Source organism: Cavia porcellus, unplaced genomic scaffold, assembly GCF_034190915.1.
Source record: "Cavia porcellus strain 051 isolate PalLab524CR breed Dunkin Hartley unplaced genomic scaffold, mCavPor4.1 scaffold_1, whole genome shotgun sequence".
NCBI lineage: Eukaryota > Metazoa > Chordata > Mammalia > Rodentia > Caviidae > Cavia > Cavia porcellus.
Window position 1 is genome coordinate 32,414,556 of NW_026947484.1, and position 24,143 is coordinate 32,438,698.

Below are 24,143 nucleotides of genomic sequence, written 5' to 3' on the forward strand. Positions count from 1 at the left end.
TATTTTAAATAAAACATGCAGGAATCAGGATATCAATAATTATGTGAAAAAAAGAAATCCTTTGACTAGACAAAAGAGCATCAAAAATTACAAAATGCTAAGAGTGGTTTCACTTGAATAGGAAAACTGGCTTATTTGTCATATTTTCTTTGATTTTCAATATTTTCTAAAATAAATGTGTATTATTTAAAAAATGTATTTTGGCTTGAGGATGTAGTAGAGTTCAGTAGTTAAGTACTCCCTGGTATGTGTGAATCCCTAGATTTCATCCCCAGCACTCCAACCACTCACAAAATAAAAATATAAATTAATTAAAATAAAATAAATTTTGTAAAAGACCTACAAGTACTTCAAGGTATTATACAAAAAGTAGGAAATTGTCACCAATAAACTTAAAGTAACCAGTGTAGTATAGATATATATAAATATACAAAAGTAGTACTTTTCTCATTTATAAAAGTGATAAAAATTCAACGATGCTTTTACATGAATTTATATTTTATTAATTATAATAATAGATGAACAGTTTTACATATAAGGGTAAAGCAGATTATTTTCAGTCCATATAGGCAATGCATAAGACATATGAACAAAAGTGTCTTGCAATAATTAGAGCCCTGTATAGTTTGACCAGGCATTCCAATAAGTAAGTGTTTGAATTACACTATAGTATATTAGATAGTGACAAAAACAACTAAAAATAGATGAATAAAGAATGCCTGGAGAAGAGAGGGGAAAGTTATTTTCTGAAAAGGTAGCCATGGAAACCCCCACTGAAAGTCATGGGAATATCCTAGGCAAGAGTTCTAGGCAGAGGAAATAGCAAGTTCAAAAGTCACAAAACTGAAGTATGCCTGGTATGTCCCAGAATCAGCAAGGAAGCAGGTGTGGCTGGTGTATACTGTGGGGAGAGGGAAGTTAGGAAATGTGGTTAGCAGCATAATGGATGCCAGACCATACAGATTTTGTAGGTCATTCAAAGAACCTGGCTTTTACTCTGAAAGGCATAGGAAGCCACTGAACCAAGTTACGATTAGAAGAGTGTCTTGATGTGATTTTTAAAGCATCACTCTACCTGCTTTTTGCCACTTTTCTGTTATACAGACAATTGGGTTTCATACTGGCAAATTCATGTATCCATGTAATATATTTTGATCATTTTTATCCTCCATCACCCCTTGGCCCTGCCCTCTACATTGACTTCACATTTGTTTGTATCATCTCCCCATTATCTGCACTTACACCTTCTTCCCTCTCTCTTATTCCTTTCTTTTTGCCTAAAAACAGTTTTTCTTCTACTTACTTGTCATGTTTTTAAAAATCTAAATATTATGGGGAACAGTGTGTCAAATATGTGTCTTTCTCAGTGTTGTTTGTTTCTCTAAACATAAGTTTCCAAGTCCATCTATTTTCTTTTCTTTTCTTTTTTCTCTTTCCTTTCCTTTTCTTTCTTGTTCTCTGTCTCTGTCTCTCTGTCTCTCTCTCTCTCTGTCTCTCTCTCTCTCTCTCTCTCTCTCTCTCTCTTTCTTTCTTCATAGGTAGAATTGAATTCACAACCTCACACTTGCCAGGCAGGCACTTGTGTCACTGAGCTAAATCCCCCATTTTCTTTTATTCTTCCTTGTGGCTGAATATATATATATATATATATATATATATATATATATATATATCAGCTGGTTCTTTGTCTTGTGAATTGTGACACAATCAACACGGATATGTAGGTATCCCGATAGTATGCTGATTTTAATTGCTTTGGGTATATACCAAGGAGTGGTTATATACCAAGTGTTGGATCAAATGGTAGCTCTAATTTTAGTTTATTAAAAGACATTCAAGAGATTTCCATAAAGATTCACTAATTTATACTCCCATAAAAAGTATAGGAAGATTCTTTTCTCCTCACATCCATTTTTTCCAGAACTATTTGTTAAAGAGGATGTATATTTTTGACTTCTTTGTTCACAGATAATTGTAGCTGTGTCCGTTTGTTTCTGTGTTGTTTGTTCTATTCCACTGTTTCATGTGACTATTTTTGTGCTAGTATCATGTTGTTTTTATTATTATGGCTTTGTAGTATAATTTGAAAGGTATTGTGATGCCTCCATCCTTGCTTATTTTTCTTAGGATGGCTTGGCTAGTCTGAATCTTTTGCGTTTCCATATAAATTTAAAATTTTTTTTCTAGATCTGTGAAAATTGTTATTAATACTCTGACAGTGATTGCACTGATTCTATAGAGTTCTTTTGGTAATATTGCCATTTTGACATTATTAATTCCACCAATCCATGAATATAGGAGCTTTGGCCATCTTCTGGAATCCTGTTCAATTTTTTTCTTCAGTTTTCTGAAATGTTTATTGTAGACATCTTTGACTTCCTTGGTTCGATTGATCCCACAGTATTTACTATCTAGTTTTCTTTCTTTTTTTTTTTAAAGCTTCTTCCCAACTTTATTTTTCTCTTTATACAGTCTTTAACATTGCATGAATCTCACTTAAGTACTTTATTTATGATCTGTCCTTTAATTAGAGTGCAGGTCTAGGAGGCTTTGTTTTCTGCTTTGCAATATCAAAACACAGGCATAGACTCGGCTCAGCCAGCTTTTGCTCCTTGGAATGAACCTGTGCATGAAGAAATTCAAGATTATACGAAGCCATAATCTATGAGCTGCCCACTAAAATACTTCTAGTTGGAGATCAATGAGAAATAAAGAAGGAAATAAAACATGTATGCACGCATCCATTGTTTTTCTTGCAGACAAACAAGTATTGAGTGCCACAAGCAACTTTTCCCAGGAGAGGAAGCATATGCCCCTCAGGAAGTTGACAGTCCAGCTGGAAAGATACACAAACACACACTGGCAATGTAGAGATGGAGGGTATCCGGCGGGGCTTCTGACCAGAGCAGCAGAGACAAAGCCATAGCGAGAAGTCAGGCTGCTAGGAAGCAGGCCAAAGCTGGATAACAGATGACCTCTCCTGTCATTCAAGGTGATGGATTTAATCCTAGAGCCATTGATGAATTTCAAGCAAGAAGTTAGAACGCAAGCAGACTTTTGCTTTATGAAAGCTATTCCTATAAGGATGTTCTCTATAATGTTCTATACTGTAGCACGCAAATATAAACCATATCCAATGCAATGGAATTAGATAATAAATCATGACAAATCCACACAGCAGAATACTTAGGTCTGCATTAAAACGAGGTAGGTAAGTAATAGTTCCATGACACACAGTTAGAAAATAACAAATTTTAAGAGAGTGCATACAATGTGGTTTTACTAAATGAACAAAAACCTTATCTCTGCACCAGGTCTATAAAGACAGAAAAAAGGTGGTGGTGGTGTTAGTAAACTCTACATTGTAGGATTTGACAGACTGTGTTCATTATGTGGTCTGTGTTCCCTAAATTAATTACACAGAGAGAGAGAGTATGGGTATGAAAAGAAAACCACGCTCAGGGATGGGACTGGAGAAGAGGGACCTGGTCAGGGACGCTGGTTGTAAACCCTGGAGGCATGTGAAGAAGCAGTCACAGGAAACGCAGATGCAGGTACAGGTGACTGGCAGAGTTGCTGACTACTAAGTAGATGCCACGGCCCCAAGGCATCTATCCAAAAAGCCAGAAGATTCTTATCCATCAGGATCTATGGTCAGTTTGAGCACCTAGTTAGAATCCTAGGCTTCAATTAATATCATGTTCTGCCGACTCAGCTAGCTGAAATTTCAACAAAGCACAATCTGCCTCTCATGGAAGACAATATTCTCAGGAAAGCATCCCATTCCTCTTTCCATCAGACAGTCTCTGCACTTACATAATCCTTGGTCATTTTCTTTCTTTTTTTTTTTTATTTAAGGAGAAAAGAAAAAAAAGTGAAAGGGTACAAGTTATACAGATTTACAGAAGAAAAAAATGAACAGTAGGAAATCACTAGTTAATGGATTACATGTTGCCATCTTAAAAATAATTGTTCAAGTCACAAAATTAAAGCTTGTAGAGTGGACATTCCAACAATGATACTGCAAACAGTTCTGTTCAATGATCCAATAAAACTCTGTGATATCATTTTCTATCTTATACACTTAAATATACATGCAGTTATATAGTTTAGAGCACTTTCTTTTCCTCTCTTTTGTACAATGACTATTACACATTTTGGGTTTCATTGCTCCCACGGTTCTTATTGCTTTTTTGGAAGAGAGTAAAACCAAATGAGACATAACAGGACAGAATCAGTCAAGTCAAAAGGGTGGACATAATAGATAATATAAAAACATAATACAAGGTGATCAACAATGGTTACCATAATGCCTCCCGCTATCTAGTTTTCTTTCAACATTCAAGTCTTCTGAGCTCTAACTAGAATCTTCTGTCAAGTTTGGCTTATAGCATTCTATGGCTTCTCTAGTAGGCATTTCCCAGTCATTCAAACTCTTTTCATGAAAGAAATCCAAAGGCTTCTAAGCCACATGTTCAAGTAATAGTCATAACCACAACCCCACTTCTGGTACCAATTTCTTAGTTATTTTCCTCATCACTGGACAAATTCCCACCATTCACAACTTAAAGAAAGAGAGGTTTTTAGAATATATAGCCCATATATAGCTGCCTCTAAAGCAGGAAATGCATTGTAGAAGGGTGGCAGAAAGTTTTTCATGTCATGGCAGTGAGGAAGCAGGAAGAGAAGAGCAGCCATAGACAAGTGACCCACTTTCAACCATTCCTCCTAACAGCATGTTAGCTATTGTGTCTTCGATGTCATATCACCTTCCAAATACATGAACCTTTTGGGAGAAGTTTCCATAAAACCATCTATATTGAGTAATGTTTGTTTCATGAAATTGTGTTTACTGTGTTATGTATTTTTAATTGTTATACCTTCTTGGTGATTGCTCTCTTTACCAATATGTAGTAGCCTTTTTTGTCTTGTCTGACTAATTTTGTCTTGTAATCTGCCTTGTCAGATACATGGATAGCTACTCCTACTTAATTTTAGGTTTCATTTGAAGAAATTTTGTCTTCCATCTTGTCAATTTCAGTCTCTGTATGCATTTTGCTGGTGAGGTATGTTTCTTGAAAGCAGCAAAGAGTTGCATATTGTTTTTTATCCAGACTACCAGTTTTTGTTTTTTAATTGGAGAATTAAGACTATTTACATTCATTGCTATTATAAAAGGGTAAGTACTAAAACCTGTCATTTAGGGTTTAAAAAATTTTTTTATTCTTTTCTAATTCTCAATAACTCATCTATTCTTCCTCTTCTCTTTGTAGGATTCCCTTACCTTTTATATTGTTGGCTTAGTGGTCATGAATTTCTTCATTTTATGCTGATCTCAGAATTTCTTTCCTTCAGATTTGAATGACAAGTTTGATGCTTTATGGACAATAGCTTTTGAAAGCAGAAAGCAAGACTGAAATTGGAGATAATTTAGGAGGCTATTGCCACAATTATGACAGGAGATAATGGTGGCTAGGACAAGGAAAATGGCAAAGGAGATGGTAGGAAATGACAGAGATCTAAATAAATCTTGAAAGTAAAGCCAAAATAATTTGCTAACAGATTGACTATGGAATAAGAGAGACAGGAAAAGAGGATGACTTCAAATTCTTTTATAATAGAGTTGATAATCATTGAAACAGAGAAGACCTTGGGAGGAATATATATGGTGAGGTTGAGAGAAGAGATCAAGAATTTTCCTTTGAATATATGAATTTTGCTTACTAGATACTCAGCTGGACATGTCAAGAATAAAATTGGATGCAAATGTCTTAATTTGGGACAGAAGTCTAGTAAGTTGTCAATATCTACATGATATTTGGATCCAATTAGAATACAATTAGAAATTGTGGAGAAAGTAATGGTAGATAAAAGATTTCATGACTAAATTTCACATATTTAGAGATTGAAGAAATGAAAAATAACAACTGAAAGAGATGGAGAGGGTTGGGGAAATACCTCAGTGAGAGAGTACATGTTGAAGGCTTTGAGTTTGATGAGAGGGAGAGAGGTGGAGAAACAGGAAGAGAGAGAAGGAGAGAGAGAAGAAGAAGGAAGAGGAGGAGGAGAGAAAGAAGGAGGAGAGGGAGAGAGGAGAAGGGTTGGGGGAGGGGGGCAGGGAGAGGAGGATGAGGAGAGTCACAGTGAAAAATAAAAGGCACAACAGTGAAAGAAAAAAAAAGACCAGGAGACTGAATACAGTGTTTCTAGAAGGAAAAGTTGTGATATTTTCAAATAAATTTGAATTATAAATCAAATAGATTTCACTGGAAGCCATTGGTAACCTTGGTGAATGCAATTTTGTTGAAGTACTGGGAACAAAAGCCTGATTGGAGTGGGTTGAAGAATAAATGAGAATGACATCAGCAAGAATGGTAAGAACCTTTAAAAACTTGTTCCTCCACAGATGCAATTAGAAAATAGCAAAAACATTGTCAAAATCAACTTTTTCAGAGCTCTGGAAATTAACCAAATGCTTGAAATAATCTGAAGAGAATCTATTGAAGTAAAATGGGTGAATCTAGAAACACTGACCTCTGTAGTCTTTAACTTGCCCTATTCCAATCTTATCCCCAACTAATAATAGTCTCAAAAACCAAGAGCCATATAATTATGGTAAGAACCAGCTATATAGAACCTGCTAAAGGGGAGAGAATATGTTTGGAGCTTCATTCCAAAGAACAGAGAATGGTCATTATTTTATCTGTCTGGCAAATCTGTGGAAAACCTCATTTATGGGGCTTGTATTTATTTTACGTGATTTAAATCTTGCTAAATGCAATCAGCTATTACCTAGGGGCATTTGTGGAAACAGGACGTAAAGGCGAAGACTAAGTTATAAACTGCCTGCCTGAGCACTGAAGGCATGCTTCAATACAAATAAAAGGACCCCAGGCAAAGGATATATTTGTTCCAGACATTTGGAGAAATTTGTCCATTCACTACCTAAATTAATTAAGCAGAGATTTCAGGGGTCAAATGTGACAGGGCACAGAAGGTTTACAAAAATTAGCCAAGGAAAATCACTTGACAGTATTACGTAAATAAGCTAAAGATGGCCTCTGTACCTTTGCACCTAAGTTGTTTATCTCTTCACTGTGTGCTGAGATTCAGTTCAAAAGCCTCAGGCACCAAATCCAAATTTTTATAATATTCAATTATTTAAAGACATTCCCTACAAGAGCAAATGTTTAATCACCTAGAATCTGCCTGTGCACATCCTGAAAAAACTTACTTAATAGCCTTTACCCTCTAACAAGATGAAGCTCAAGGGTTGTACAACCCCAAGCAGCTATCATCTTTTGGAGCTGTCTGATTCAGAGGCTGTTTGTTTTTATACTAAGTAAAATCACCTAGATCTGGACCACCTTTTTTGAAGAGCTAACTTGAAAGTTAACAAAATGTATATGTTAAGGTTTGTGTCTGTTTGTCCCCCAAAGCCTCCTGTGGTCATGGAGGCTTTGGAGTTCGTGTCATGGAAGTTTGTGTTTGATTCATGGTCCAATGCTGGGATTATGTGCATGAGTACAACACCCACTCTGGGGCAAGTAGTCTACATACATTATGAGGGACAAAAAAATCTTGGTTCCATCCTCTCTTTTTGGATCTTACTATTTTTGCTGTTTTCTGCCATTATGAACTGTTGCCCTCTGCTACGAGCCACCCTACATTGGACCCAGCAGATTATAGACTGAAACCTCCATGAACCGTAAGCTAAATAAACCTTTCCTTTCTTCATTTTGGGTGTCAGGTATTTTGTCTCAGCAATGAGAGAAAAATAACTAATACAGTGTACCAACAAAACATGAATAAAAAAAGAAAAAATTATGGTTTAAAAGAACTCACAGTGAATATCTGAACCATTTAAATGGAGTCAAGTCTAAATGCTAAATGGAAATGTGAGTAGACTATATAACATTTTTATAAATACATTTCAAAAATAATTTGTAACATAAATATAGGCCTAAAGCCACATAAACTATTAAAAGGTAAAGCATATTATACTGTGTGTCAAATACCAAGTCCTATTTATATATAAATGATGTGTATAAAACAAAATTGGAGACCTATTAGGGAATGGATTCACATCTAAATATTAAAACAAAAACCCTGACTAAAATATTAGCAAGTCAAAAAAAAATAATGTATTTAAGAATGGCTTAACTAGGTGCTGTTTTATTTTTTTGTTTGTCTTGTTTTAATTGTTTTAGACAGGATCCAGGCTGGCCTAGAACTCACTAAATGACCCAGGTTGGCATCAAACTCATGGTGATCCTTCTGTCTCAGCCTCCCAAGTACTGGGATTACAGGAGTGCATCACCACATCCATCTGGGTACTGTTTAAGATTATAAGAATTGTATAACATTAGGAAATTGAGCAATGGTATTCTTTACACGAGCAGATTAAAGGAGAAAATAATACAATTCTGTCCAAAGAAATCTGACAAAATTAATTATTTATACAGAAGAGAAAATTATTAGGAATCTAGGAATTACAGATTTTGCAGTAATATGTTAAAAAAATATCTCCCAAACAACATCATGACAAAAGTTCTAGAAATACTTTTATCAATGATAGGGGACAGAAAGAATGCCTAATATAAACACTATTGACCATTTTGGGTGACTTTAAGTATGACCACAAATCATTTGAAATTCACTGGGAAGCAGGTCATTTAAGCCTCTGATAACTTAGAGCCCCAGGAAGGTGATATTAACCTCATGAGAGACCTGGATCACCTCTACTGAACCAATCCATCATGAAGACCTGAACTTCAGAAATAGGTAACAAATGTTTGCTGTTCTAAGTTGCTACCTTTTGAGGTAATACTTTACATTAACATACTTTTGTTCAGAAAGTTATAATCAACATAAAGTTTACACAAAGTTTGGTAGTTTCTTAAAAATTAAGCATATACCCACCTTAAGCCTAGTAATTCTATTTTGAAGGATTTGCCCTAGAGAGATAGACTTGTGTTCACAAGATAAAGATTTGTGTTCACAGGATGACTTGTAAAACAATATTCATAGCAGCACCATTCAAATGGCAAAACAATGGTGTTCTTCGCTAGGATAGTGAATAAATTGGTAAATGCATAAAGAGAATTAGTAATTAGAGTAAAAAGAAACAAGCAATCAATGCATTAAAAATGGATACATCTCAAAAAATGCTAAAGGAAAGAAGCTGTACACAGAAAAGTACATTCAGAGTGATATCAGTGACATGAAGTTCCAGACTAGGCAAACTCAGTCTACTGTAAGGAACATAAGGAGCTTTCTGTGGCTGACGTGGTAATGTTCGGTATCTCAATAAGAGTTTTAGTTACATAGGTGTCACATCAAAACTCAGGGGATGTACCCTTAATACTTTTGCAATACATTGTATATAAACTTTACTTTCAAAGAAAGTGTTGATTTTGAACTTGAGTTAAAAATATGAATGCTGATGTACTTAGAAGGAAGCATACCAATATATTCAATGTTTAATATGTATGAAAAGTACAATTAAAAAAGAAAAGGTACAATAGCTTAATAGATGGCTGGGAATGGAGAGCTGATCAGATTTTGATGAAGTAAACACATTAAAGTATTAATGGTACAATCTAGGTGGTGTACATATGGTTTTCAACATAAAACTCAACTTTGCCCTAGGGTTACTCTTTTTTTAATAACGTATTTGGAAAGTCATGTTTTCAAAGAAATTACCTCAGCTCCTTTGAAAGACTTTTTATAAAACAAAGTAGAATGTTACATATATAATATAGTTTGTCGAGGATGTGACATTCAAGTAGAGAAATACCACAGGTTATCTTCATTACTGTATAATGTGTAATTTAAAAATTTTAAAATATTTTCTTTGTTTTCCAAACTTTCTACAATGTGAGATTATTATTACCAGAAAACATGCATTTTTAATTCCTTAAGATTTAAAAAATATGTTCAAGGTGGCAAGTTTTAACTTGAAGCACAGAGGAGCATTTTCTGATGCTTGAAACTAGATACAGGTAGAATGCACCTATCTCCTAGTGGTAGATAGGTTATCCAAGTACCCCTGTACTGGGTAGAAGACCACAGTTGAGAATATTTTAGGGAAAGTTTAAACAACGTATAAAGGATTGTAGAATAGTTTCAAATTCTGAGACTCAATATGTGAAATAAAGTTCTCTGGAAATGAAAACATCTTTTGTGTTACTAAAATCTATTCCAAATTCTATATTACTCCATGAAAATAAATATATTAATTAACTCAACAAATTCCATACTTGCATATATATAACCTTATTCAATATGTAATAGGGAAGCCATCCAGGATGCCAAATCAGAATTGTTTTAATGCCTTACCGTGCTATACTGATGATGGTGTGATGATACTTCCTCATATTTTTAAAGTATTTCTGTAGTATACAGCATATCAACATTCATTATCTCTGACAACCCTGAGACAGGGTAGAGGGTCAGGGACTTTCTTAGATGCTGCAAAATTAAAGGTAGTGAGATCTTTCTGAACCACCAGGGAACTGATGGATTTTTTCTCCCATATGTGGTATTGCATTTGGTCCAAGAACCAAGGAACCTGGTATTTGTGGATATTTCCTTAAATTTAGTCTAAGTGTGTTTTTCTCACTTTGGTTTCCTTTCTTCTATGTAGGAAGTTCTCTTCTCTCTCAGCCTTCTATTTGGGTGCACCATGATGAACCCAGGGATAAAAGAAAACTTAAGCTGCATTTCCTCTTGCTTTGTGGGAGAATCTCTTGTCACTACTGTGTTTCAGTGGGCCATGTGCATTTGCGTGTAAGAGTTTTTCCTGTCAATCAGAATTTATTTTCAATGATACACATTAGTACTATTGTCTCTGTTGCTGTCTTAATTCCATGTATTATTGTAGAGGAAGAAACTGAAGTTTAGGTAAACGAGGTAAGAAAACCAGGAGTAGAATAGCTGACACTGGTGCTTTTGGTGGAAGCTAGGTAAGAGTAGAATTTTCCAAATAATTTCTCAAATTATTACTAATCAAGCCTAAAGAACCCTTTAAATTTGTCACTTGATATTTAAAAATGCCAAAAAAGCTAATTGGACCTTGAATTAGTCCAAGTTTTTTTTTAAAAAATCCTGCATGCAATAAATGTTGTCTTGAGCACTCGAAAAGAGTTCCTGTTCTAACAAGTGTATGTCCTGAAGACTATTCATTAGGTGTTCTTCCAAATAGCAGTGCAGAATGTGCAGAAAAGGTTCTGGCTTCGGCACTTCTGATTGAGGCTCCATTTTGACTGGGACTCTGGTCTGAGAGCCTCTGCTTACTTGTTTTGTACAGAGAGGGGCTGGAGGGAAATTGCATCTAAAATGGACAAACCAATAAAGTTTCAAATGATGAGGCACATCTATGAACTACAAATCAAATATCAGTACAATGGATCCCAGCAGATTTTTGGAAAGCTCCTAATGAAAACCCAAAATATGATGAAAGCAACAACATAATCCAATAGTACAAAGTCCACTTTGAAATGAGATTCTACACCAAAGCTTAAGAACCTTCATCAAAAATCTTACTGACGCAGGACCAGGTTAGATGACTTCTTAAATTTCTTGCGTTCGAAGTTGTAAAAATACAGGAAACAAACCATTTTGCAAAGCACATGAAGACTAGTATGATAAAGAATACTTCAATGTTTGACTAAGTTTTATCAAATGGAGAAAATTTCTGTCTTTCCCGAGGCAAGAGGCAAGAGGCAAGAGCCCTTCCTGGTTCAGCCCTAGAGTAAGAGGCCAAATCTATTGCCTGTTCTACAATCAACAGCAATTTAAATGTTAACTATTTCTGGAACTATTCAGGTTACTACAGTCTTAATTGAGTACTGCAAAGTCAAAATTTTTTTTTTGCAAATACTGAAGCCCAGTTATCATCCCAGAATTTGTATTTCCAGGTCATCTCTAAAACCCCACAAGCAACTGAAAAACTGACTTCAAGTAAAGCCTACTATTGAGATGCTTAGGAAGAGGGCTCCCCATTTTAGAATTTCAGTAACTTCAGACATTTCCCTACTCCTTTACATTCACTTCCCTTACATACTTCCCTAACTCCTGGGTTGCTTGAAAATTTTCAATTATTTCTTGAGATTTGATTCTGCTAAAATAGTGCCACTGAAAATTAGTAGTAATGCTCGACTCAGTGGAGAGACATTATCAGATTCCCTTATGAAGGAAGTTGTGTTGAGCAGAACATTTGGTGCCTCTTCACAAAATCAGGAAAGCAACAAGGAAAAGAAAAGAATTCCCAAAAGGTAGATTGGCAATATGGACATCTTTGGATTATACCATTTTTTCCAGGTAGCCTCAATCTTAAGCACTAAAATATTCTCTGTCCCTATTGTGATATCTTTGTTTTATAAAGTGTTCTAATTAAAAGCCACACCAAATTTGTGTGTGCCCAATCTTTCCCTATCTTGACCAAATACAGGAAATGAATCACTTTGCAAATTACATGAAGACCATCTAAAGCTTCCTGTGAATTGTGCAATCCTGTCCCAGCTCTTGGCTGTTTGTATTCAGCACGACTTCAAGAAAAACTTTGTTCTTGTCCTTCTTGAGTATACACCTAGAAGTTTTTAATAGACTTGGGGCTTTGAGTTTGCAACCTCTTATTTTGAAACAAGCAGAAAATAATAGCACTCCATTTATTTCATGTGTTATTTTCTCATGTTAAGATATATTGGAACAGATTTCTCAGTAGGAAAATATAGAAGATCCTGCTTTTCCTCATTCTCTCTCTCTTCTCTCATAAAAATCATGTGTGGCCAGATAACCCTATTCTGACGCAGGAGGGAAAACTCTGAAGTACAAGAGAGAATTGCACTGTATTTTCCTGAATCATTCAGCAGATATTGGCAAAGCCCAGAGCTAGAATTGTATTTCAGATATCGTGTTTTATTCTTGTTTACTGAGTTGTACTAACCATGGAGACTCACTATACTTTCTACTTTTGAGGCGGTTTTAAAAGCAACCAAAGTAAGCAAGTATATTATCTTTGCTAAGAGGTAGTGTGAGGTTCTCTCTAACTATACTTATCACTGAATTCAAGTACAGGATCTTTATAAAGTCTGTGCCATTTTTAAACTTAACTTCAAAAGCATACGAGGTAGATATGACAGTAAACTGTAAATGGAATTTAAAGGCAAATTCAATTTTCTTTTTAGAGCTGTCGTGAACTTCAATTCTGCTGGTCATATTTCATTTGCCACAGGAGCTGATATGAGTATATATTGTGTGCCGTTGTGTAATATAGTTGTGCTAAACTTTAATACATTTATTTTTGAGTGCCGTTTAGATTGTTTCTCTAACACGCACAACCTGAGTTTATTAAAGTTTAAAAGTGCACAAAGCCCTTACAAAGACTGTTTATGGCTCAAGTACACAGCACAGGAATTCTGGTTAAATTACCTTCTTTTGCTGTCAGCCCTGTTCTCTTTCATTTTAGATAGGCCACAAATCAAGAGAACTGCATGTTGCTTTTCATTGAAAAGGCTAAATTCTTAAACTTCAGCATTTAGCAAACAACTGGTGCTAAAAGGCATGGTTACATTTTTAAGTCAGCTTCCTATTTAAACATCATAGATAATGACAATATTTAATTGGATTGACAATAGGCTTTGGAGGCGAGAAAGAAAATAAATCAGGCTGACCACCTTAGGTATGTTGTCACTCAGCAACTACCTATGTAAGTCTATATAAGCACACGTCATGTTTCCTGAACACTTTTAGTTCACCAGGATATAGCCCTTTGTCAAATTCATGAAGTGTCTTTAAAGTGAGTTTTAATTTAGCATCACCTCAGAGATTATTTGGCCTATTCACAGCAAGAATTGAACCGAGAACCCTGGACTGTGCTTTCTGGGATAGGGGTGCTGAATTTGTAGTTTAAAGGAAAAACCAGATCTAGATGGCAGAGAATGGAGATTCAAAGATACCTAAAGTATTAAACTGGGATAGTTTAAGAAATATGGGGAGTCCACATTGAAGAAAAGGGAATGAGTTTCAGTTTATACAGGTTGATTTAAACTGATAATAAATGTCAAATCTATTTGGCCTGTATAGATTAGGATACTTGGAAAGATAAAGGATGGAGACTTTGAGAAAAGAGATGGAATCTCATACAATGACAGATTAAGTAACTTTTAAAAGTTGGTGATGATGAAATTTTGGAGCTTGATTCAGTGGTTCAAGTAGTAAGGAGCCTTGGCTGACACATGAAAGTCTCTTAAAGTGATGAAAAGTCATCTCCAATGATTCTGCTTCCTCAGTAGCAATGGTGGCCTTTACATTTGGAGCAAGTCTTTATTTCTGAGCCCCATTCTAGAGTTTAAATCAGAGGTCAGTAAAAAATGGTCAGTTCACCATTTTTTTATACATCCTGTTAGCTAAGGATGTTTTGTTCATTTTTGAATGGCTGAAAAAAATCCAAAATGTAAGATTCTATATGTGAAAATCATATGAATTTCAGGTTTCAATGGAGTACAACCATATTCATTCATTTTAATTTGCCTATGGTTTCTTCGCACTACAACATCAGGATTGAATAGTTGTAACTGAGACTATGTAGTCTAGAAAACTCAAAATATTTATTATGTAGCTCAGAAAAATTTTGCTGACACTGTCTGAGGTCCTTAAGGGTTTAGGCAACTGAAGACAGCTTCTGATCCTTAGTATCTATCTATCTATCTATCTATCTATCTATCTATCTATCTATCCATCCATCCATCCATCCATCCATCCATCCATCCAGTCACCCATCTGTCCATGTAATAAGGGATCCAGGCACCTAATATATAACATGTATGTTCTATGTAAAGTTATAACATGTCCCAAAACCTAATCTTTGCCTTCAGTACCAGTCTTGTAAAACCATATCATCTCGTATAGAAAGAATTTGACATTAAATTCTAGTATTAAAGTATGTTGAAGGGTAGCTAAGCACTGAATGCGCTGGTATCCTTACATTTCTCTTCATCAGAGCTGTCTCATGCAGGAGTCAGCCCTCTGTGGAGATGAAAGAGGATCTGATGTTTGGGGTACGGGTAGGACAGAAGCTGCAGCTATAAATCTAGGATCCTTATTAAGTGGAGGAAGAAGATGGATGAGTTTGGGAACCAGCATGAACTTGACCAGCTACACTTTTGCCTGCTGACTAAGGGATGTTTATCCTGTTAGGCCAGCAACATATTATGGCTTTCATGAGCCTTAGACACTTTTCATCTTTGTGGGTATCTTCTACCACTTAAAAAAAATCACAAAATTAAAAATGTCATGCTCGCATTGCTATAAATACAAATACAAACCAGCATGGACTCATTAGTATATTATTTTCCCTACTTCTACAAGACATTAAAATTAATTTTGTGACTTCTAAAAGTATTGTGGACCCTAGGCACTGTACCTACTGTGCTCACTAGCTAAGTCAGCTAGTAAGATGGAGCTCACAATACAGCCTTCAGGTGGAGAGAAACCCCTTAGCACACTCTGTCCTGCCAGCCAGGTGAAAGGTCAGCAACACGGACCCAATATTCAGAACTCTGCAGAATCCTCTCCCATGAAGCTGTAATTTAAAGGGAGTTTCAGATCTGTGAACTGTGTTAGTATTTCTTGTTTTTATCTTGGGTATCACAATGACTGTGTTCTTCAATAGATTTTTTGACTTTAGAATTCTTTTTCGGCTCTAACAAATATCTTTATTTGGTAACAGAAGTCACTGATGGAAATCCCACTGGATTTCTCAATGATAAAGATGATTTGAGGCATAGCATGGTTGTGAAGTTTTGGATTTATTACTAGTAGAGCAGCACTAAGATACACTTTGGTCTAAGACCTACTAATAGCTTCAAATATAAAGACAACTTGGTTCTGCACTGATTATTACTCATGTAGATCATTGCTTTGTCCAGGCAGCACAAAAGAGCAGGGTGCTATTCTGGTATGTCTGGAAAACAAGTCCTCCTGGGGTTTGAGGGGAAGAATAGCTGTTGTATAAGCCAATCAGAAACGTTGGCCACAGGTAAGAAGAGACTGTTTTCTTTTTTTGGAGACATATCAAAGACTTATTTTTATTCTTTTCATTACAGCTTCCTTAGTCTTATAGTTAATTTAAAGAGAAATGGTCTAAGAACACTAAAATTCATTCATCCTCTCCTTCTGTTTTAGCACTAACCTTCTGACTTTATGGCTGAATGAAAGAACCAGGAAACATTTATTTCTCTCAGACTTTTTGCAGTTAAGAATATAACTAAGTTCTGACAAGTTAAGGTGTGAGCAGGATAGGTGGGTGAATACTCTGTGAAGACTCCTTAAGGGAAAGAGATACAAATCTTTCTGCTTTTCTTTACTCTTTTATCCTACTGCCTGGGATAAGATGAAACAGATAGTGTTCTAGTGGTAATCTTGGATTATAAGATGTCTTGTAGAGTAGAAATGAAACTCAGTGTTAGGCATTTTTATCAGGAACCCTAGATAACTTTTTTAAACTCTCATTTCATGCACCTAACTTTGGTCTTATTTTACACAGTGACTAAAACTGAGTTTTAAGTTCTGGATTTAAGTTTCTGTGAATAGCAGCAGCTGAAACAAATCCTACCCAATACACATCACATCTCTGTATTCCCAGAAGAAAGCATGGTGTCAACACTGGTAATTGCTAAAAATATATGCATTTTAAATTTTATGTACCTCCACTTGTCTTTTTCCAAAAAAAATTAAGTAAATTTGAAAATACATCAATGTACTAAAGAAGAGCACAGAGTCAAGCCAAAGGAACAATATAACAATCCTGAAGATTTAAAAATTATAGAAATTACACAGAGAATCGTAAAGGAAAGTATCACTATTTTACTGAGAAAGAAAACAAAATATAATTTAAAAGTTATCTTATAATATGGATAGTGAAATTAAAAATTAGAAATAAATAGCTGGCTCTGAGTTTGTAATACATTAAAGGACAAAAATTATATTCCTAGAGATAGCTGAGAATTGATCTGTATCAAAGCAGAGGAAAACACAATTAGTGGGTCATATCTGAAGCAATAAGAGGAGCAATAAAATTGTGACAAAAATAAGCTAAGTTGGAAAATCATGTGCTAAATAAATGTTGGGACCTATGTTTTATTTAATGATCACTGACTTAGTAATTCTTCTGTGCCAGACATTGTTCTAAACATGTTACAAAAATCAGTAAAGCCACCCAACTTTATGAGGCAGTTTTGTATTATGCCTATTTTTCATATGGGGAAACTGAAGCCCAGTTTTACTTGCCTAAGATCACACAATATGCAGAGGGTGAAATTATACTTAAACATCAATGATGAAAAGTGACAGGCATTTTTATCAGTCCTTCTAAAGTGTAATACAGTATACAACATACTGGCCAATCAGACTCTTGGCTTCTCTAAATTTACTTCACATTTTGTAATTGTGGAAAAAAACATCAAAAGAGGTCCAGGAGAAGACTAAAAAGAAAGCCATAGAATGAAAACTGGGCCCCTGAGAAAAGCCAGAGTTGCTGCCTATATTATATTTAGGGACGATCCCAATCAGTTTCAGTCTCCAATGAATGTGGTCAGATAAAAAAATGAACTGTGATAACTATAAAGAAAGGTATGTTGGAATTCATTAAAGTCATTAAAACAAAAATAGACAACATAAAATATAAATTCTGAAGATTTAAAAAGCCATTGGTATCACCTCTGTATACATCCTTCTGAATTAATTTTATAATTCACACAAATTTATGGAAATTCTGAATGCCTTTTCTGCTTTTGTCTTTTATGTCTTCCTAGGGTCTCTTCTTTGTCCTGGAAAATTGTACTCCAGAGTCATCCTCCCCCAAAGTGTTAACTCTGATCTTGCCCTTTTTCAGCGCAGTTAACTAGAGGAAGCCTCAAAATTTGTAGCTGTGTAGGGGCTGGGGATTTAGCTCAGCGGCGTAAGCACCTGCCTTGCAAGCAGGCGGTTGTGAGTTCGATCCCCGGTACCGATAAAAATGAAAAAGACAAAAAAAAAAAAAAATTGTAGCTGTGTTAAATACTATTATTCAGACTATTTCCCCATTGTCTTTACAATTGTTTGTTCACCAGCACACAATGCTCAACTGTGAACTTCTCAGGGCACGAACTACCCTGGGACCAGCTCTGCCCTGGGACTGGCACATGCTTAGCACTGAAGAAAAACTTACTGAATGAAAAAAATGCAGGATCAACTCATGAACTGTGTACACTCTTCTTGTGGGAACTGGTTTAACCCAAGGATGGCAACACAGCTTTACTTCTTAAAATTGGACCATGGTGATGTGAAAACAAAGTTTCTGCTATTGAAGAACAACATCAGAAGTAAAAGCCAAAACAAAGTTTCAATAAAAAAAAGTCAGATGGGGTGTTACCAATTATTTTTCTTAGGAAAGTCACCTGATGACCTTGCCATCTATTGCCAGGAGATATTGATGATTCCTTGACCTTTGTCCTTTAAAAGGTGAAGAAAACATCCCAGCACAGTACTTGAAACAATAGGAAGACCAAAAGTTTGCAAAATTTGACCTTGCTCTTTAGTTTCCTTGAGAATTTTTAGCCGTTTCCTTGTTCAGCCTTACTACTTTGGCTGTGACCTGTGTATACTCCAAGGTCAGGTCAGCTTTGCGTATAGCTTATGAATTAAACCCTTCAAATCATCCTAGAGCCCAAGCTTTAACTGGTCTCAAGAACATGCACCCAAACCTGCTTATTCTTTTCTTTTGCTTCTTTTTCTTTTGCTTTGCAGGAGATGGGGACTCCTTTTTAAACCTCAGGTTCAAAAGACAGTAGCCAGAATTTATGCTGAAGTGGAGTAACAGGCTTTGGATCTGAGCAGTATCCTAATGCGGGTGAAAAGCATGTATTGATTACTTAAAGAAAGTTAAAATAAAAGCAATTTTTCTCCCCATTTTGGCACATTGCAGCTTTTGGCCTATCCACTCATAGCTAAAAAAGCATTCTTTCCTGATAATCAAGCTTCAGCTGTCTGAATTTCAGGCCGAGCCTCTCCTCCTGAGCTCTGCTGAAGAGCTGCTTTAATTAACCATTATACCACAGATGTTATTGATTTTTTTCAAATCTGGTTGAAACATCATTGTGCTGGATCATGGCCAAAACTAAGGCCTGAATTTGTGTGTGTGTGTGTGTGTGTGTGTGTGTGTGTGTGTGTGTGTGTGCTGCTTTACTCCTTCTGCATACCTTATTAGTCTCCATGTCTGTTAAGTGCAATCCTTAGTATTAACTCAGAAAATATAGAATTGATTTTTAGCTCAGCAGCCGTGATCTAAGGGCTCCTAATTTGAAATCTGAAAACCTCAGTTGCTGAGGAAGTCTTTCCACTGTTACTCTACACTTCCTTCAAGTAAGCTTTTTATTCTTTAATTTAAAAAAGAAATCTCCCCCTGTTTTCTCGCTCTCACACATACAACACTCATTTTGGAGGTTTCCCAGGAACGTGATCCATTCTGTATTTTGAAATGTTTGTCGTGAAAGGCCCTCAGAGCTTTATCTTGTCATCCTAAATGTTTGACCTATGATATGGGAATTGAAGTGTCTCAAAATTTTCCACATTTTTTGAAGGAAAATTGGGAAGAACTTGAGCAGCATTTACCTTGAGCAACTGCAGAATATCAGAAACAACAGGGCATCTGCAATTCCTTTTGCAACCCACCTTCTAGTGATGACAAACTCAAGGACCAGTCACAGTAGGTTCCTAAATTCTAATAAGGTTTCTGTGAGTTTAGTGATATGTTCTTTAAATGTAATTTGAAGCTTTTAAAATACTGTAATGGCAGCTCTTGACCTTTAAAAAATCACATGGAGCAAGAGGTGGTGAAAAATGTTTATTTACTCTGCATCAGTGCTAAACTCCCAGACCTTCCTAGAACCGGTAGCTCTTTTATACTTGGGAACTCACGCATGTCACCCCCATTCTTCTAAAGCGAACCAGACAGGCCCACTTGAGCTAAAGAAACAATGGCCTGTAGTGGGCCCTATGCCTCAGTGCCAAACAACAATGCGGGCCTCTTGACGAATTCTGGCGTCGTCGCGAGTGGGATCTTGCAGTTCAACATGTCTGCTGAACAAGAAGTTGGAAAAAGAAAAGATCATCTTGTAAACAATTAATTAATGTTTGTCATGAATTATCATTTTTACTTCCTTCTCAAGAGGCTCAAAGGGAATAAAAAGGCATTTTTGCAGGTGGTGGCATTCAAACTAAGGGCAATCAAAGGTTTGAGAGCTGAGGCACAGCACTCTGAGTCTCTAAGGGTGAATGGTGCTAGGATTAGAGCACAGCAGGGGGTTGAGGGCTTCAGGTGTGAAGCTTAATGTTTGTGATCAGCAAAAAAAGTCTTGAATTTATCTAAACTGCTCTTCTGCTAACAGTACTTCTAGCACATAAATGTTCTGAAACTGACAAGTGTTCTCATTGCTCTCCTAATGCAAACATGATCTGCATTTGAAAGATGCATCCCTTTTGCCTAATTTAGAATATGCATCACAAAGAGCGTTAGATGATGACCCCACAAAGAGATCACTCACACGCTCACACACACACACTCCAGACGTGCATGCTGCATGTGTGTGTACACACATGCAAACTCTCTTCCTTGCCTGGAGCTTTGAGGAAGGATCTGTAAAATTATTTTTCTCTAGATTCCTAAACCAGATGTTGAGAACTAGGTTACTCAATACTCACCTGACCAGTGAGTTCCTCTGATATTCCAGAAATAACCCCTTTTCACTTGACGTGGAACTGCCTAGAATTTATTATGCTGCCTTTAATTTACACAGTTTCCCCTGTCCCCATCAGTGGCAAACTACTGAAAGATATCCAATATATAAGAAATTGAACACATATGAAACACAATGATACTAAAATTTCCTAAAGAATTATGGGTAATGTTTATGGCCCCTAGACGACATTGTTGATATTTTTAAGATTGCAAAAGTCCAGGAAATGTATCTGATCACTCCATGAATCCTCTCTAAAATCTGATGAACTCTTAATATTCCTTTTCTGTGTATATCATAGATAGATGTCACCCACTGAGTGGGCTCTAAAAAGAAAATGCTAAGTTAAAGGTTAATGAGACATCACTTAGTGAAAATGAGTTATATGCAAAACTTGGAAGACCAAGGAGAATTTGAGACTTAAGAGTTAACTTGTAGTCTTTCAAAATTCTACTTTCTCCCATTGTGCTGGCTCATTTTCTTTTCTACATTCATATTGCTTCTTCCCTCAAGTACTCACTGACCATCATCCAATATAAAGGGCCTTAAGACCTCAGCCAGGAGCCCCCAGGAGTGCAAGATGACAAAAGCACAGGTTTGTGCTTTGCCTTTACTGCTCTATAGTTAGTTAACAGAACTCAGTGCCACTCTGAGGCTTGTGGGGTTTCCCTGGAACCCAAGTACAGAGTAAAAACCTGTAGGTTTAAACTCGGGAAAGCTCCCAGAAAGTATACAAGAGTTTGGATAGAAAAGGCTAAACATACCAGGCCTGGAACCTGACAGGAGTCCTAGACAAAGTTTCCTGGGAGGAAAGAAAATGGGAGCACAATGCCTGAGACAAAATGGAGAGTTGTATCCTTCGAGGAGCACTTTTATGAAACTTCTGGTTAACTTCTAAAGAGTGGGTAGAGTTATCATAAAAAGTAAATTAATGTTTCAAAATCATCAACCTTCTTCAAACCCAATGGTCTATTTAGACTATTTCTCCATTTTTTAAAGAATTAAAAAATTAATGCCAACATATACATATGTAAAAACTTGGCATTAAGTTTTTAATATTATATATAGTATTATGTGATTAAACTGGAAAAGAGTAGAGTTCATAACACCCTGCACCTGAAGGAGCATTTCAGACCTGTGATAGGCTTGTTTCTAAGATTCTGGACCTTCATCAGAGCCGTGCCTTTCTGGTGGCCTATCCCTGGCTGTCTTGTCTCTCTGAACCCACTTACTCTTCTCCTGCCCCTTGCTGACCAACATTCTGTGTGTGGCATTATCCCTGCTTGGGGCCAGGCTCTAAGCCAGGTACTGCTGCTCATTTTCATTAACTGCTGCTGCTGTTTGTGGTTGAGACAGCACTAACTAGGGGCTGAGGGAAAGAGACTAAAAAAGCTCCCAAAGAGTAAAAATTTCAAAGTCGTATTGCTTCTATTGGTATGGGATCAGCTGGTCTATATCTAACAAAAATGTTTTACCATAGATTGAGTTTTTTTTAGTTTTAAAATAAATGACATTGATTAATCCAACCACAAAGAAAATAACAGCAAGAAGTCCTTCCCTGGCCAGGAAAGACACACTTGTTGTTAGAATACAGTAAATGGTAAATCATTTTCATATTCTTTCTGCACTGTAAACAGATTCGCCCCAACAAATGTGTTCAGCTGCAGATTGCATTAACCCTAACCAAAAAGAATAGTTTTAAGGAGTCTAGGACTCTTCCTCCTAGAGCAGAAAAAGGGTTTTTTTTTTTTTTTTTAATAAAGTCATCCCAAACGTGACTAATGAATGCTCCTCACAGACACCCAAGAATGAGTTGATGATGGGAGAATTAAAATTTTTTACCACTTGAACAGCTCTCCTGGTTGGATCTGTCTGTTCCAGAGGGATTGACCTTTCTAAGGACTTGTGTCTGCGTGAGAGGTCCCACCCACCCCGTTACTATTTTAAGGAGATCTCTGAAAGCCTCCTTATTTTGCTTCCCTGCCCCCAACCCCATTATGCCACCACTGTGTGCTAGTGCTTGAAATTAATCAAGGGCCCCTTCTGGGAAAGGGATTCCTCTTTGAGAGAAACGGAACTGGACACTTCTCTGCCTTCCCGCTTCCCTTCCCCTGCCTGCCCCTGCTCCCCAATGCTCCCCAGACAAAGCCCCAGGACTCCCGGGGAAGCACCGCGGAGCCTCAGATCTGCCCTTGCCAGACAGCTGCTGTTTGAACCCAGTTCTGACCGTAAAATCAAAAGTGGGTCCGAGGGAAGCGGTAAACACTGTGCAATGAGCCTTTTGAAGGCAGCTGATGCCTCATTTGGGGTGACATGTTGTGGCTGATGAGTGTGGATGATGTGGGGTTTTCGATAAGTGCCTCATCAGTATCCTCATCATGCTCGTGTTGCTCTGCCGCGGCGTGTGCCCTGACTTGATTGTAATTGCCCGAATCTGCTCCCGCTGCTCAGGCGCGCACAGTAATATGCAATAAAACAGCAAGAAGTGAATGTTAACCATCTGAGTTCTGACAGGGCGGCTCTGCAGTTCAAGATCTCCATTAAGGACCAGGAAGGGGGGAAAAAAGCCTGCAAGAAACGAAGGATTCGGAAAATTCCCAGGGTCTGCTTGTGTGATCAAAGGGAAAGTGCAGAAATTAAGGAACTGCTTAATCTTAGATCCTCACAGGTAGGGACTAACAGGTAGTTTGCTGGTCTTTAGGTGCAATTAATATTTCCCCTCCCAGGCGTCCCTGTGTCTGCTCATTAGCTCTCACAGCAGGCTCTGCCGTAGCCTTTTCCCAGGTGTGCCCCTGCGGAGGTCACTGTCTTCAGGGTAGGCTCAGCCATTCAATTTGTCATGCCCTTAGTATGCAGGGGGTTGTTTCAGGTATAGAATATATAAGATCCAATTTTTCGGAGAACTCCGAGAAGCAGACACCTGAGGCACTGCTTAATCACATCACTCTCTACTGACTGGCCTGGTTTTCAACTTCCATCACACACCTAGGGTGACAGAAGTTATCTCTTCTGGCATTTCCGCACACCCACAGAGGCTTCCGTCAGTACTGTAACATGAACCTCATGGCACCAGGTCACCCAGTCCTGGTGAATGAAGTAACTTCCAGGACTGTGCCTTTAGTCTTTAATCATAAGAACAGGGAGCCTTTCCGGGAAAGGAGACCTCAGCGGAGTGAGCTTAGAGTGATCACCTCTTTTTAGCTGAAATATTCTGAGCAAAGGGAGAGGAGAGAGTTTATAATCTATTTTTTTAAAAATAAGGTAATTTGTTTTTTACTTAAGTTAGATTTTGTAGAGCATAGTTCAGGTATAGATCTAATGGTAAGTATGCACATTTGAAAAAAACCTAATTTCCATATTATAAAC

General features: G+C 36.9%; 1 protein-coding gene across 1 annotated transcript in view; it reads right to left on the reverse strand.

Moving 5' to 3' along the window:
- Positions 1-480: 480 nt before the first annotated feature.
- Positions 481-24,143, reverse strand: part of Mbip (MAP3K12 binding inhibitory protein 1) — a 69,680-nt gene continuing 46,017 nt past the window's right edge. The window contains exon 10 of the transcript XR_010046719.1: positions 481-2,623. The gene's annotated coding sequence lies outside the window, so the exon portion shown is untranslated. The remainder of the gene's footprint in view (positions 2,624-24,143) is intronic.